General features: G+C 34.1%; 1 pseudogene; it reads left to right on the top strand.

Moving 5' to 3' along the window:
• Positions 1–11369: 11369 nt before the first annotated feature.
• Positions 11370–12317, top strand: LOC114029116 (annotated as a pseudogene).
• Positions 12318–17164: the final 4847 nt, after the last annotated feature.

Raw genomic sequence — 17164 nt, 5'->3', positions numbered from 1 at the left:
ACTCTACTACAAGACAACTTGTCACTTTAGTCCTCAGTTTCCTGATTCAGAAAATGAGTAGGTTAGATAAATCACATTTTAAGGTCCCTTCTCTCTGATTTTATGCCTTACAATCTTAACAAGAGTGGGATCTGTACAATCCCATTCCTTTAGGAAATTCTAATCCATGGTCTACTCTTATTTATCTAGAAGTTGATAATTAAACTTTTCCAATGTATGTAACTCTTCTTCCTTCTTATAGAATAAAGATAGTGGGGAATATGATTATAATTTTACACAAGGATATAGAGATGAGATAATATACATTGCAAAAATATTTACTGTATTTGGAGTCAGTGCACTGGAGTTTAAATTTTACCTATCACTTACTACCTATGTAACTTTGATGTGCAAATTTAGTAACATCTCTACTCCAAATATTCTTGTGGACTCTTTGTGCCTGACCTGTGGTAGAGCCTTAAGAGTTTGTATTAGTCTGGTAAGCCAGTCAGACACACTATGCCTTGACCCCAACATAGTGATGTCATTTTGGTCTTCTTCAAGATTGAAGGACAACAACCAACCATGTGACTTTGGGCAAGGCATTTCACGTGTCTAGATTTCTGTTCTCTCATCCATTATATTGTCAGATTGAATTATAGGGAAAGTTTTAAGGCTCTTCCCTGCTCCAGACCTATAATATTAATATTTTTAAAATGACAAAACTAGTATAAGAATATGGCTACACAATATTCTGGTCTGCTGTCTTTAGAAAGTTACTTTTAAGCCATACAATGGGGGGGTACTAAGACTTTGGGGACACCCAGTACTTTAAGTTAGCACACATCCCTATTCTCCTCCCACTCCCTGATAGAATAAATTTGTGCTGTCTTTTTTCCCATGAATTTCAGGTGTTATATGCTATTTACTTCTTTATCCAGGAATTTGTGAAATAAAACTCTATGCTAACTTTAAGCACCATCTTTAATGGGAAGTATCCTTGCTTTTCCTTGAATCCCCAAGTACCTAAGACTTCAATATTCACATTTCATTATGGAAATGCATGATCCCACTCTGGCAGTTAATTCTCAGATCATAATCATTTGGGGGATGGGAGTATTTTATCACACTGTGACTAAATTTATCCTGAGGAATTTTCATTGAATTCTAAGACAGTCAAACATTTTAATATCATAGTAGTCCCTTACTATATACAGAGGGAAACATACTAGTGTATTGCCAGAAATTATATGTTTTTATTTTCTTAAGCTGTCAATAAGTCTCTAATGAAAGGAAGTTGCTGTGATTAGAAAGTGATATGGGTTGAATAATGAATGTGAAAATAGCCAACACATGAAGGGGCTAGACAAAATTCTTAGTCTCAATTATTCTTAAAATTATTAGATAATTTGTCCAAAGGGAAATCTTTTAGTTGAAGTTTAAATTTCATTAGAAATAATCCCATTTAAAAGTAGCTTCCTTGCCTAAATATTTTCCAAAGACTTTTAAAATATAGTAAGATTTTTTTTTTATTTTGGAAAGAGGAAAATGAACATCACAAAAGGTTACTTATTTAGAAAGTTAAATTAATGACATAGTTTTCACATCAGTGTTCTGTTCACACATGGATGATGCCATCATAACACTCAAGGAGAAACCTTTTATTTAAGTGTTTTGCTGGTGGAGCTATTCTTTGGTAACTGACATCACCATCAATCTTGATCTGAGGAGCTAAAATGTATCTGAAAGAATTAGTTCATCTCTTCATATGAACGTAAAGTTCATCCTTGTGTGACAAGTTTCATCAAATAGAATGTATTAAATAGAATTGGTTTTCTTTTCATATGGGATATTAAAAGATTATCTTTTATCATACAGATGAAATAATTTCCATTATAAATAAACATTAATGCTTCATTGTCAACGTGGGTATTTATTCTAACAATGCAAATCACAAAGCATCCATTCCTGATCATCCTGTGTGACTCTTGTCCTTGTCCTGAATATGGGGACATCTATTTGGTATATTAGAGTCAGGAAGATCTGAATTCAATTTTGCCTCAGACACTTATTAGCTAAGTGACCAGGGGCCAGTCACTTCATCTCTGTCTGCCTCAGGTTCCTTCTACTGTAAAATGTGGATAATAACAGTATCTACCTCACAGGATTGTTGTGATACAATATTTGTAAATGATATAATATTTGTAAAACATTTAGTGCTCTGCATGGCAAACAGTGTTTAACAAATGCTTGTTTTCTGCCTCTCTTCCCTCCCTAAGAGCACTACAGTAGGTCTACTGAGTGTGCTAGAGGCTTTCCTTGAGTTGTCCTACCATTGAAGCAATACCAATGAAGCATTAAGCCCATCCATTGGTTATCCTTTACTTTCTCCACATGACCAGCACATCTTATTTTTTATTGATAAGGTTTTGATGACATTCTTAATGTTGCTTCTTTTGAATAAGTCTTTGTCTATTATATGTTTCTACCTGTCCATGTCTACTACATGCTTCTCTATCACAGTTTAGGTGATTTTCAACTAAAAATATTTGAAAATAATAATGTTCCATGATTTATAGTCCTACAACATCACTGGGAGAATAGTTGTTCAAAAGTACTTATTACATAAATATTGTTATTAGGATATTTTTTTAAACTGAAATTTTCTTGAAGTTTTCTTGTAAGCCTATGCTTCATTCTGGGTGTTTCAAGACTCAATAGACAAACTTTCATTACAGAAAAGCTTTAATTTAATCTGACAAAAACAAAGGACTTATACTGGACTCCATAGTCCCAGTAACTCTACTTCTTTCTACAATGGCTTATTATCCTCCCCAGGTAGCTAATTGTTCTCCAAACCTATATGCTGGTGTAGTTTGGTGCCAGAATCAAGAAGAATAATTCTCTAAGGCTACTTAACTATCAAGAAACACTACAACTCACGTGACTTCCAGTACTAGCAAAGAGAAAGAACTGGAAAACAGCTCCATGTTGTGGCTAACCTTAATAATAATCTTTCTTCTCCTTTGTATCACAAACTAGTATCTGAATCAAAAATAAAAATGCCCTTTGTTTTATTTTATAGCTTATCTGTGTCTTAATATGCAATTTTATTTCTCTAAAGATTTTTAAAATTCTTTTTTTAGTATTGATTTAGGGTTAGGTTTTCTAAATTTTAATCATATTCTTAGTACATTAATCTTATTTTATTTTGTTAAAATCTTTTCAGAGATAAAATTTTTCTAGTAATGACTTTGTTGTTACTTAGCCTCATTCACATCTATATCATTTTCTCATATTCTCATTATTTTATAGTCATGTGAATTATTATCTAAAAAGAATGTATTCATTTCTGTCATTTTTACATAAATGAGGTACTAAATCTGGGAAGATGAAAGTACTCTGGCCAAGAGGAATTCATATTTTTCCCCAAAAATAGACAAAGAAAGAATTCTTAAAGACAAATATAGTCAATACCCAAATTAGTATAGGGGTAAGGGAAATTATAAAACAATTTCACTGGTTTTCACTGGTTAATATTGATGCAAAGATTTTAAACACAAATTTAGCAGACTGAAGCAGTATATCTTTAAATATTTTTATTACCAAGTTATATTTATATTCTAAGTGTAAAAAGGTATAACATAGGGAAAACAATTAGCATAACTAATCGTATAAACAAAACTGTTTTCTTTAACCAAATAATTCTTGTAGGCTCCCTGTTCCCTTTGGATAGACTGAAAACTACTCAGGATGACATTTAAAACCACTCATAATGTGTATCAACTGCTTTCAAAGTTCATTTCACATTCTTCATGTACTCTATGTTCTAGTCAAACTAATTTATTTGTTGTGCCCTAAACTTGGCATTATATCTTCCATGGTATTGCCTTTGTAAGCTTCAACTTAGAATTCTCAGCATCATCATTTCTACTTTGTGAATCCTAATGTTTCCTTTAAAGGTTAGTTCATGTGCCTTTTGGTAGTTTCTATTAGAAAGATTCTCTGATGCCCTAATTATTCTTCCTCAAATTATTAGATATATATTTAACACATATATATGTATGTATATATTTATATATGTGTGTATGTGTGTGTGTGTATAATTTCCTATAGTGGAATGAAAGATGCTTGAGTGTAGATATTCTTTTAAAATTTTGTCTTTGTATCTCCAGAGTCTAGCATAGGGCCTTTTACATAGTAAATGTTTAATAAATATGTGGTGGATTGGATGGAGCATATATTAAAATTTGGAATCTGGTACTACCAGAAAAAAAAAAAGAAAAAAGAAGAAGAATATACACATAAATTAAAAGAAGTAAGATGGGGAATAGGAGACAATGATAAATGATCTGGTTTAATCATTGATTAGAACACTAAATAAATCAAGACTTTGAGGAATTAATGTCTTTTCCCAAAGCACAGAATACAATACACTTGAAATAGAAAAACTAAGTTTCATTTTAAAAAGGTGATATTCAATATTCTATGTCTTACTGTCACTCTAGTTTCAACATACCTAAACCGACATAAAATTAATAATCATGTTGTTAGGAGACTACGAAATGTTCCTAAGAGAAACCAGAGAGAAGGTAAAAAAATTTCACACATATATTCACATAAATATGTATATGCATCTATGCATTTATAGATATATTTATGTGTACATTTATGTATATATAATTGTATATGTGTGTGTGTGTGTGTGTGTGTGTGTGTGTGTATTGCAAGCACAAAACTCCTTTGAAAGATTTCTGTCCTCCCTGGAGATTGTAGGCTTATTGAGAGTAAGGCTTGTGTCATATGTTTATGTTATCTCCTTCTTTAGAATGTAAGCTTCTGGAGTGCAAAGACTGCCTTGGTTTTAGATTTGTATCCCTAGTGCTAAGTATAGTGCTTGGCAGATAGTAATTGATAATTTTTTTTATTAATTAATAATTGAATGCATCCATACTCATATGCTTTTTCTCTGAAATTAAATCCCAAATTCGCCAAGATAGTTCTTTGTATACCATATGTTTTATACATAGTCAGTGTTCAGCAAACAATTGTTTCTTGTCCAGTATCATCATAAACAAAATGTCCAGGTATGCAGTGGGAAATGGAAAACCAGAAGAGTTAACCATTAAGTCCTTTTCTCCATTAAATTGAACGAATCATTCCAGATCTCAGTTAGGAGCACTGCATTAGCCTATAACAATAATGATCATATTAAAGTTTCTTGAGTGCATAAAAAATTAATAGCATTAAAAACATTTGGTAGGGTTTTCATATATTTATGTATTATATAATACTATTTAAAACAAAAAGAAGGCAAAAATATCCTATAATTTAGAAAATATTTTTTTTATTTTTTCAATCTTTCATATTAAAAATTCTGCTTTTAAAGGGGTCTTTAATGCCTCTTCCTTTACCCAAGAATGAGATAGTTCCCTGTGAGAGAATAAAGTCAATCCAAATTGTATGCATTATTCATTGAAGATGACATACAGTGAACTCTAAGATGGTAAAACTCCATTAATAGTTAAAGGCAATGAATTCTTTCTAGTTTTCTTTTTTTATGCATTGAATCCATATGAATTTTTTTTCTGATCATAATGAACTTGAGCTGAAAATCATTCTTTGGGAAGATGTCTTAATCGCTTCATTATGGAAGAGCTCTATTGTAGAATATGCTGGCTATACACAAGAACTCACTTTTAGACAGGACTATTGGGCTTTCTAAGCACAACCCAAATTGAGTTCTGCAGGTAAGCAAACTTTGAGTAGTGATCATCAGTTTTCTTTACAAGTTTTTTTAAATTAACATTTGCCCTTTATATCAGCTTGCTTGTCCCTGAGGTGATGCTGTGGGCAATTAAATGAGGAACTTGCATCCTCAGACTTCTTCTGAAACCCTAAACAATTTTAGGGGAGCTGATGGATGTAACAAAGAAATATGAATTGTTCACAATTACAGTTTATAAAATACCTTTCCATTTATCATTCACCACTATTACCACCCACAAAGCCCCAAAGATTAGTTTTGTTTAATGATAATTTCTGTTTAAATTGTGGGGTTATATTAGAACACATTTCATGTCTAAGATTAATGGTTGCAGTCATCAGTGAGTCAGTCACTTTAAAAACATAATTCCCTGAAGTAGTTGAAAGGAAACATCAAAACAGGCTTAGTTTGGAATATTGAGTTATGTGTTTCTCAGGTTGAAGCACTCTATATGGAAGAAAATGTAAAAAGACTAAAAGAACTAGAAATCTTTATTGCCTGTCAGGTTGGAAGTTAAGATTCATTCAAACTGAGTAATAGTCCTGAAGGCATTACAAATTATAAGTGAAATTGATTTCTTTAAAAAAAAATCTTTAAAGTTTTGGACAATAATCTTTCCTTGTGTATTATGAAGACTTAATTGACTTTTAGTGATATAAATTATAATTTTATATTTCAGTACATAATTATTAAATAGATAAATACAGAGAAATTAAAATAAAATTTGAGACTAGAAACATGACATGACATCATGCCAAGACATGCATATTCTACAGAGATTTAAAGTTATGCAATCGTAACTGAAGTGAATATCAAAATGTTGTTGCTGGAAAACTCACTCATTTATATTTACTCACTCTTACCCAGCACAAAGGAATGCGTTAGGTTGATCTTTTCAAGTCACAAGCCAACTTTTAGCACAATATCCTTAGAAGCTTATTTTAGAAGCTTAGTGCAGGTAATTAAATAGCCAATTTTAAGTAGTCTGTATAGAGAATCTGTTTCAATATTACCAGAAATCCAAATAACCTGATAAAAAAATAAAATTCCTTGTAAAAGAAATATACATCTATATAAAATCTATGTGTGTATATGCATATGCATATTTATGAGTATATGCCCATGTACAGATTTTGCTATGTGTATGCATACATACATACATACACACATACACACACAATCAGAAGAGAATCAAGAAATCAAGAAGCCTGGTCAGTCTGTTTCATTCTGCCTTATCAGTGAAGGAAAGGAATCCAGAGACTGGTTTTCAGTTAACTCTTCTTTCTATGACTGCATCTGGTTTATCATTAATGCATAAATTTAGTTTAAGAAGGTTATAGTTCAGATAATTCATCCTATCTGTTAGTAATGGGTCTATCAGTTATATTTTTTATCCTATGTGTGATTCACATACATGAAATATAGAGGAGACTTGAAGCAAGTTTCCAAATAATTAAAACAAAAATGCATTTCTTCTCTCTTATTGTTGTTCAAAGCAAAGGTATGAATTCAAACCAAATTTTTTAAAGAAAATTTACCTCATTTCCCTTTCATTTTCTTTATGTAGATGTAGTTTTAGTAAATAAGTCATAATTAAGTATTAGTTTCATTTCTAAAGCAGCATATTGGCATATATACAGGCCATACACATATAGTAACTAGGTAAACTCTGTATTTCTCTCACCTCAATGAGATAACAAAATTTTCTGGACCAAGAATCTCCTCCAAGGAAGGCTGAAATTTATCTAGTTCTAAGTATTGTTCTTGAATTGATACTATTTTCATCTTCAGAGTTGTTATAGACATGACTAATTCCTTGAGTGTCAAGAGCTTGGCTCCTCACAGCTACTGAAGTTCTTACACTTGAGCTGTCTTTTCACCTAGAATCTTAAAAGGAGATCAGCACCTGTCTAGGTGTAGCACGAGAGAAAGTGAAGGACCACTCCTTAAGGAAGAAGGATGACACAGATTTTCAGAACAGAAAAAGAGACATGGGGGAAAGAATAGAACATGAGAAGCATAGCAATAGATATAGATATAACCACCATTCATGGAAGCATGTCTAGAACAGGAAGTAAGAGGTATAAATCCAAGATAGACTGGGTTCACTAAAAAGAGGCATGTACATCCACATGCTTATCTCCACCTCAAGAGAGAGGCCATTTAAAAATTATTTGCAGCCTCGTGAAGGAATATGTTCCCTCCAACAACAATGTAAATCTTTATACTCCAGGCATACCCAGTTAATGCAATTTGTTCATATCCTCCCACATGGGATTCATTGAGAGTGCTAAGAGGCTTCCTTACTTTCTCCTGACATAGCAAAAATGCCAATGAAATGTATGTACTGCCTACTAGGTAACTCTCACTTTTTCAATGCAACTAACTCATCTTTTTTCTATCATACATTTCCGGAATGAAATTTCACGTACTCATCCTTCTTTATTTTGTAATTGTGTGTTCTATGCCCTTCATCTCTACCATTGTCCTCTCCACTGCTCTTTGAATTATAAATTATATTTATTTTCATTATTGATGAATGTAATGTTTGATGATTCATAATTATACAATTCAAATTAAATATTATGAAAATGAATAATTCCTTTATAAGAATATTTGGGGGTAAATGTGGAAGCTTTGTACTTTCCTGGAGGCAGCCCAACACACTCTACACTTATCCAAATATGGGCCAAGATCACTATACATTTGTGTTCTATGTCAATGTACTGGTCTATCAACAATAATTTATTTTATACCTTTTATATGTTATTGACCTGAAGATACATTTTTTTAATTGAGAGTCTTTACTCTCAAACAGCTTGCAATCTACAATAAGATAGCTATCCAGAGCAGTTATAGTCAAGTTAGTTTGTTTATCTGTTGTATATGGTAGTCTGGACAATGAACATTGTTTATCCATTTGGTTTTTCCCATGAGAAAAGTCAGGCCAAACTCTTTTGAATGATTATGACTCTTGCTCCAAATGCTCTGTAATGTTCCAGTGCTTGATGGAGCCATTATCATTATTATCTATAAACAGGAGCATCTGGAGGATTCCACTACCTATTTACTTTGCCCTAGATCACCTCCATGAGAATGACAAAAATTTTTAGTAAGCATATTATTCTCTGTTTTATTCCTTACTTGATATGAATGATCAGAAGGTTGTTGAACAAGGCTATCACTGATATTATCTCTTTCAAGGAATCATTAACAATTTTCATGTATGATCAGAAGACATATTTCTGATGTCATTAATGACTCCCTTGGGGGGAAAAAAGATGGAGCTGTCTACACAAATAGATGTGATTGTACAAGGAACTCAGACTTAAGCATAGATTAAGAAAAAAACATGTATAAAAGAAATTTAGGACACATATTTTAAAAGTGTCACGGTTTTGTAAAGAATAAATTTAAGAAGGGTAAAGATTGGATCAGGCTGAAGCTTATGATAAATGCCATGGCTAACAAATAGGATTCTTTTAGTCACATTGAGTATAAGGGGGAAATCAGTGAAGGGAAAATAGTACCATTTTTGGCAGTTAGAATGACAATAATAGAAGATGGAGAGGAGGACCTATTCAACTTATTTTTTTAACTTCTGTCTTTTTTTTTTTACTAAAAATAATATTATTCATACTGGCAAAAGACAATTAAATTGTTTAATAGTTGGTATAAAGACCATATAAGTGACAAAGTAGAAAGAAAGCACTTAGCTGTCCTTAATGAGTTAGTTACTTAATTGAGAGAATAAACAATCTGAGAGTAATAACAATGATAGCAGAAATATATAAAAAACTCCTTATATAAACTACATAATTTGAGGATTACACCCCTTTGAGGTAGTTGGGGGTGGAGGAAATAGGACAGAGAGTATTTGTGTGAGCTTCATCAGAGATATAAATAGAAAGCAGCCCTATTTTGGAAGGAGAAAAGGAAGAAATAGATGAAGACTTCAGAAAACAAATCACAAAGGAGGCACAGAGGCATAATATAGCAGTGAAAGGAGACTTCAGTTATCTGGCCATCTGCTGGAAACCCTGATAAGTACACGACTTCGATTAATGGTAATTCCTCCTAAAGGTACAAAAGCAAAAAAGTGATATTCTGCACTTGATTCCAACTTCTAAGGAATAATTGGTTGCTGAAGTAGAAATGATGTTAACCTTGGGAGGAAGTGAGTGATCTATCTTAGAATTGATGAAAGTGAAAAACAGGAAAGCCGGATACAGACAGATGTGCACTTTAGAATTGGGGAAGGGGGAAGACAGGAATTTTGAAGGGATAAAAGGAAGTATAAAAGAATGGCCCAAAATTCTGAGGGAAGTCTACCTAAGAAAGATGGAAAACTTTTAAGAATAAAATTCTGAAGACACACACAGAAATTATTTCAACAAAGAGAAAGAGGGAGAGTCATTAATAAGATATATGTGACTGCTTAAGTGAATTGCTAAGTCTCATTCTGTGGTCTCTGAAAGACCACAAAGAATAGGAGAGTTCACTCAAGACAAAAGGAGGGGGGAAATCTATCCTATTCCCCTAATCCTTTTTAATGTGAAGATGTAATTTATAAACTATTGGCCAGTGACCTTAGATTCAATTCCTAGTAAAATTCTAGTACATATTATTAAAGAGATAGTTGTGAGTATTTAGAAAGTGAAGCAGTAATTGCTAAGAGCCAGCATTGTTTGATCAAGAATACATTATGCCAGATTAACTCCATTTCCTTTTTTGAGAGCTTCAGCAAACTGGTGGATAAGGAAATACCCCAGAAATATTATACCTAAATATCCACAAAGCATATAAAAATCACTCATGCTAACAATTAGACAACATTGAAAGATATGGATGATGTGGATTGTCAGCCAGGCACTATTCTAAGCACTGGAGTCACAAAGAAAGGCAAAAGGCATTCCCTGTCCTTGAGGAGTTCACAGTCTAATGAAGGAGACAACTTGCAAACAACTATATACAATATACATATAGGATAAGTGGAAAATAATCATCAAAGGGTTGGTACTAGAATTAAGAGAGATTGCAAAAGCCTTCCTGTAGACAATGGGATTTTAGCTGAAACTTGAAGGAAGCCAGGGAAACTAGGAGGCAGAGATGAGGAGGGAGAGCATTCCACACAGCAGACACAGCAGGTGAAAATGGCTCAGAGTTGAAAGACAGAGTGTTGTCCAAGGAGGAGGGAGGTCAGTGTTACTGGAATGAAGAGTACATTTTAAAAAATAGTAAACATTTTATACATATCATGAAATATAAGAAGACTAAGATAATAGGGGTGGGATAGGTCATGAAGGGCTTTGAATGCCAAAAAAAAAAAAAAGGATTTTATATTTCGTTCTGCAGGTATCAAGAAGTCACTGGGATGCACTTACCCCAATCACCTCACCAAAAAAAAAAGGCAAAAAAAAGAGAGAAGAAATCACTGGGATTCATAGAGTAGAGGAGGGATGTTATCAGACCTGCTCTTTAGAAAAATCACTTTGGGTGAGTCTGGAAGCAGCAGTCTCACATCTAACTCAGAACTTTCACAGACTGACCAGAAACCTCGATCTCCCCCAAAATGGCAACTACTGTCAAGAATCAGCTGATTATGAATGTCCAAAAGGAAAACCAGGTTCCCCATAACATGATCACAGTTGTTAGGGTTGGTGCAGTTGGCATGGCATGTGCCATCCGTATAATAATGAAGGGTTTGGCTGTTGAGCTTGCCCTAGTTAATAAAATAGAAGACAAACTAAAGGGAAAGGTGATGGATCTCCAACATGGCAGCCTTTTCCTCAAAATATCAAAGATTGTTTCTGGCAAAAATTACAGTGTGACTGCAAATTCAAAGCTGGTTGTTGTTATGGTTGGGGCACATCAACAGGAGGGAGAAAGTCATCTTAATTTGGTCCAGCACAATGTGAATATCTTTAAATTCATTGCTCCCAATATTGTTAAATGCAGCACTAATTGCTAGCTGCTTATTGTTTCCAATCCAGTGGATATTTGGACCTGTGTGGCCTGGAAGCTAAGTGGCTTTCCTAAGAACTGTGTTATTGGAAGTGGTTGCAATCTGGATTCTGCCTGTTTTCATTACCTAACAGGGAGAGACGTAGTGTAGATTCTTCAAGTTGTCATGGAAGAGTCCTTGGGGAACATGGAGACTCCAGTGTTACTGTGTGCAGTGGTGCAAATGTTGCTGGCATCTCTCAAGAATCTTTATCCTGCTTTGGGAACTGATGCTAATTCAGAGAATTGGAAAGATGTTCATAAACAGGTGGTTGAAAATGCTTATGAGGTGATCAAGCTGAAGGGCCATACTTCCTGGGCCATTGGCTTGTCTGTGACAGATCTGGCAGAAAGCATTATGAAGAATCTTAGGAGAGTGCTTCCAATTTCCACCATGATTAAGGGCCTATATGGCATTAATGGGGATGTCTTCCTTAGTGTCCCATGTGTCTTGGGGCAGAATGGCATTTCAAATGTGGTGAAGGTAAACCTGAATCCAGAGGAGGAAGGCCATTTAAAGAAGAGTGCAGATACTCTTTGGGGAATCCAAAGGAAGCTGCAATTTTAAATGCGCTGCCATTTTACTACCAAGAGAATATGACAGTGGTTAAGGGATTACGTGTGATGTACTTTTCAAATACGTCAAATCCTTCTTCTGATTAGTGATTGAATACCAGAAGTGAAAACCTGTGAACATAACTCTAGTCTCTTCCTAAAGTTAGAAATCGGTAATAGGGCAGTATGACTACTATTTGTTAAACCCTCTTGTTGTTTGCATATGATGCTGGATGTGAGTTCTACAGTTTCAGTAGCTGATGTCAAGCAGAGCCAGTGTCTCACAGGTATACAACTACCTGCCTTATAGGTAGGTGCTATAGGTTCCTGTAGGTCCAGAAGACAACATTCCTAGATATAAAACACCATAGAGTAGTAGTACTTTATTGACGCATTTCTTTGTGCTCCCCTCCATTAGGGCTCTATAGCATGGCCCCATGTATCACTTCTCCAGAGGGCCTGATTTTTTATAGAGAGATAGAGAGACAGATAAATAGATAAATAGATAGATGGATGGATGGATAGATATATATGTATACATATATGTATACATACATATATAGTTGTAAATTCCCATATCAAATAAAAAGACCTATATATGTGCAATGATGCAACCAATTCCTCAAATCACTTTGGAACCTATGTGGAGAAGGGAATGGAGTGGGACAAAACTTTTGGCAAGACAGACCAACCAGCAGACTACTACAGTTGTCTGGGCCTTAGAAGATGAAGGCCTGGGTCAGGCAGTGGCAATATAGGAGAACATAAAAGGACATATTTGAGAGATGATGTAAGGGTATATTTGATAAACCTTGGCAACATATTGGATATGTATGGGGGAGAGATAGTTGAGGATGTCATATATGTTACAGGCATGAAGGATTTAGTTGATGGTATCATAAACAGTAACAAGAAAGTCTGGACAGAAAGGGTTTTGGAGGAATGAATATGAATTCACTTTTGGACATGTGTAGTTTAAGATGTTCACACATAGGCAGTTTGAGATGAGGGACTGGAGGTCAGCAGAGATATTACAGATGGATAAATAGGTTTGAGAATCATCAGCATGATTCACTAGATTCCGGAATATATTAAAAGAGTATTCATTAAAGGAGTGAAGGTATTTTGGAAGGATATTTGTAGGAAATTACCACAGGATCTTCTCTTTGGCCCTTAGTGGTCAAAAATTTTATCAATTACTTTGATTATAATATATGCATGTACCACAGACCATTTGGGGAGCTCAAAAGAATTGACAGAAGTTATGACTGGTCAGTAATGTTAAAAGCAATTGGCCTTTATTTATTTATGTTGTAACTCATACAAGAGAAGGCTGAAAGCTTAGATGGATATCCTGGAGTAGGAACATGGAGAGGAAAACAGGGGCAGCTAGGAATAGATGTAATCAGAAAGATCACTAGACTTCTTAAGGTTGCAGCTAGAGGAAGAGAGAGGCTTTAAAATGATCCTATGGAAAGGCTGCTCTTTAGTCTTAGGAATCTCAGTTTCTGTTCTCCTGTTATTCCACATAATTGGTGTTGAAAAATGTTGTGACCTTGCATTCTTTGCCAGGAAATCATACTCACCATATATTATACTGAAAGCTAATACTCACAAAACTAAAGCTACAAGTGAATAACTCTCCACCATGCTAGGAGAGCTCCATATACCCAGACTGGCCACTTGCTGAGACAGCCTGTGGCATTTTATCTCAAAGCACCAGTAAATATATTAGGATTATAGGTTTTACAGGAAAGAGCAGGATCTTGCTCAGGCATTTTTGATTCATTCAAATCATAGGAAGAGAGACTCAATTCAATTCAATTCAATTCTATAAGCTTTTATTGAGTGTTTGTGTAAAGCTCTGAATACAAATAACTAGCACTTACTATTTGCTGGGTACTACAAAAATAGAAACAAAAGGTTTATCCTCAAGGAGTTTTTGTTCTACTATGGTGATAAAACCTGAAAATCAGTATGTAAATGTAAAGTATACACACAGGAAATACAAAATGATGTGAAGGAAGGAAACTGGAGGGCATCAGGAAAGTTCTAATGGAAGAGATGATACATGAAGTCAACCTTGAAAGCATAATAGTGACCTGGCCATTCTGAGAAGCCAGGTGAGGAGGGAGAATGGCATGAGAGATAGTCTGTGTGAAGTCTTGGAGGCATACTTTTTTTTTGTATTAACACTTTTTATTTAAATTTTGAGTTCCAAATTCTATCTATCTCTCTCTTATTCCCCTCCCTGAGATAGTAAACAATCAGACATAGGTTATGTGCAATTATGTAAAACATTTCCATATTAGTAATTTTGTACAAGAAGACTCAAATAAAAGAAAAAAAGACAGAAAGAAAATGAAACATAGCATTCTTCAGTCTGTATTTAAACAATATCAGTTCTTTCTCTGGAGGTCAATAACATTTTTCATCATTAGTTCTTTGGGATTGTCTTGGATCGTTGTATTGCTGAGAACAGCTAAGTCATTCATAGTTCTTCATAGAACAATATTGCTGTTACTCCAGGTTCTGTTCACTTCACTATGTATCAGTTCATGTAGTCTTTTCAGGTTTTTCTGAAATCATCCTGCTTGTGATTTCTTATAGCAAAATGATATTCCATTACAATCATATACCACAGCTTATTTAGCCATTCCTCTATTGATGGACATCCCTTTGATTTCCAATTCTTAGTCACCACAAGAAAAGCTGCTATAAACATTTTTGCATGAATCAGTCCTTTTTTCCCCTTTTTTGGATATCTTTGGGATACAGGTGTAGCAATGGTATTGCTGGATCAAAAGGTATGCACAGTTAGCTTTGTGGGCATAGTTCCAAATTGCTCTCCAGAATGATTGGATTAGTTCACAGCTCCACCAACAATCCATTAGTGTCCCAATTTTCCCACGTCCCCTACAACTTCTAACATTGTCCTTTTTTGTCATAATCTAATAGGTATAATGTGGTACCTCAGAGTTGTTTTAATTTGCATTTCTTTAATCAATATTAATTTAGGGCATTTTTTTTCATATGACTATAGATAGCTTTGATTTCTTTGTCTTAAAACTGAGAGGCATACTTAAAGTGCAAAAAACAAATGGTGATGAGTGGCCAGGGGAATTCTCCTTTCCCACTGTGTTCAGAAATCTCTATCAGAGCATTCTCTCTCAGGGAAGATTCGAGTAAATGACAGAAGTACTAGGATGCAGAAGGGAGCTTCATGGAGGAGGTAATTCTTGAGCTAAACTTTGAAAAAAAAGTTAAGAATGCAGAAAGGCATGGTCCTTCCCTTCTAGGTAAAAACAAACAAACAAAAAACCTAGGATTCTAATATTGTTATTAAAGACATTGAGTCCAGTTCCTCCACCACCCTAATCCATTCCATTAAAAATGACAAAAAGAAAAAAGAAAAAAAAAAACAGAGGCTGATAGGTCTAGGGAAGAATAATTTCTAACAAAAGCTCACATGCTAACTTCCTTATTTTATTGTTATCTTTCTTTGATCTGTCTTAGGCACTTGCTTATTTTATACCATATCATAGCATTTTCTTAACACTAAGCCAGTGTCTACTCAAGTACCAAAGTGATTTTCCTAAAGTGCAAGTCTTACCAAGTCACTGAACGTACTCCAGTGGCTCCCAAATTTTTTCAGGGTCAAATATAAAATTTTGTTTGGCTTTTAAAGCCCTTTACAACCTGGCCCTTTGCTATCTTTCTAGTCATCTTAAGCTTTACTCCCTTCTGCAAACTCTGTGATCTAACAACACAGGCTGTTTTATTTTTCCTTAGACGTAGCATTGAATATCCCGATTCCACACCTTTCCATTGACTGTCCAGACTGTCTGAAATGCTCTTTCCACACCATTGTTAAATGGCATCTTCTGCTTCCTTCAATGCTAAGCTCAAATTGAACTTTTCCCTATGTCTCCTACATATGCATGTATGTACGCATGCATGTATGCATGTGTATCTATGTATATGTACATACTTACATATGTGTATACATATGTGTATATGTGTATATCTATGTGTATATATTGTGTATATTATATATATATATGTATATGTTTCAGAGGGGAAGGCTATTTTCTATATACATAATTATTAGCATAGTGTCTCCCTAATTAGCATTTGCCTTTCTTTTTATCAAAATCTAGCACACCACAGGGCCTTAATATATACTTGTTGAATGACTTGTTGATTTACATATGTTCATTGTCTTAGCAAAGTATATAATCTTTGAGGATAGAAACTGTATTTTTTTTTAATTTTTGTATGCCAAGAGAGCACAATGCCTCAACACAGTTGACAATCAATTAATGCTTCTTGAATCGATTTGATTCTATGAGAGGCATACCAATGAATTACATACTACTTTTAGCTATCAATTGGCTATGAGATTGAATTCTGGAACCTTATGCAAAACTAGCATAGCTACTTTTAACTTTATCCACCAACCCCCACCCACCCACAGCCCACTGCTTAGAAGCTTTACTTTAATATCAACCGCAAGAAAACAGTAAATCAATGGCAACCCCATTTCAGGGCTGGGGAATGGATAGTCTTTCAAAACCTGTGATACATATATGAAAGCTTTTTTTTTTTCTCTTAATATTTGTGCCTGTCTGGTCAGTGAATAGTGAATCTGAGTATTAGACAGCAGAATGTTTGTTATTATTATAAAGTGAGAAAATCTCATTAAAACAATATCCCAAGATCATATTTCTTTTTCATCATTATTTCTATATATGTATAAATAAATTATTATTTTCCTAAAGGTTATATCATAAAAGTAGGTCTATTTCCCTGAGGAAATGTTAGGATTGTTTACTCATTTTTGGAAATAATTATTTAAAA

This window comes from Vombatus ursinus, unplaced genomic scaffold, assembly GCF_900497805.2.
Source record: "Vombatus ursinus unplaced genomic scaffold, bare-nosed wombat genome assembly UNPS02014909.1, whole genome shotgun sequence".
Lineage (NCBI taxonomy): Eukaryota > Metazoa > Chordata > Mammalia > Diprotodontia > Vombatidae > Vombatus > Vombatus ursinus.
The sequence above is the reverse complement of the archived record's forward strand: the minus strand, read 5'-3'. Positions and strand labels throughout refer to the sequence as shown.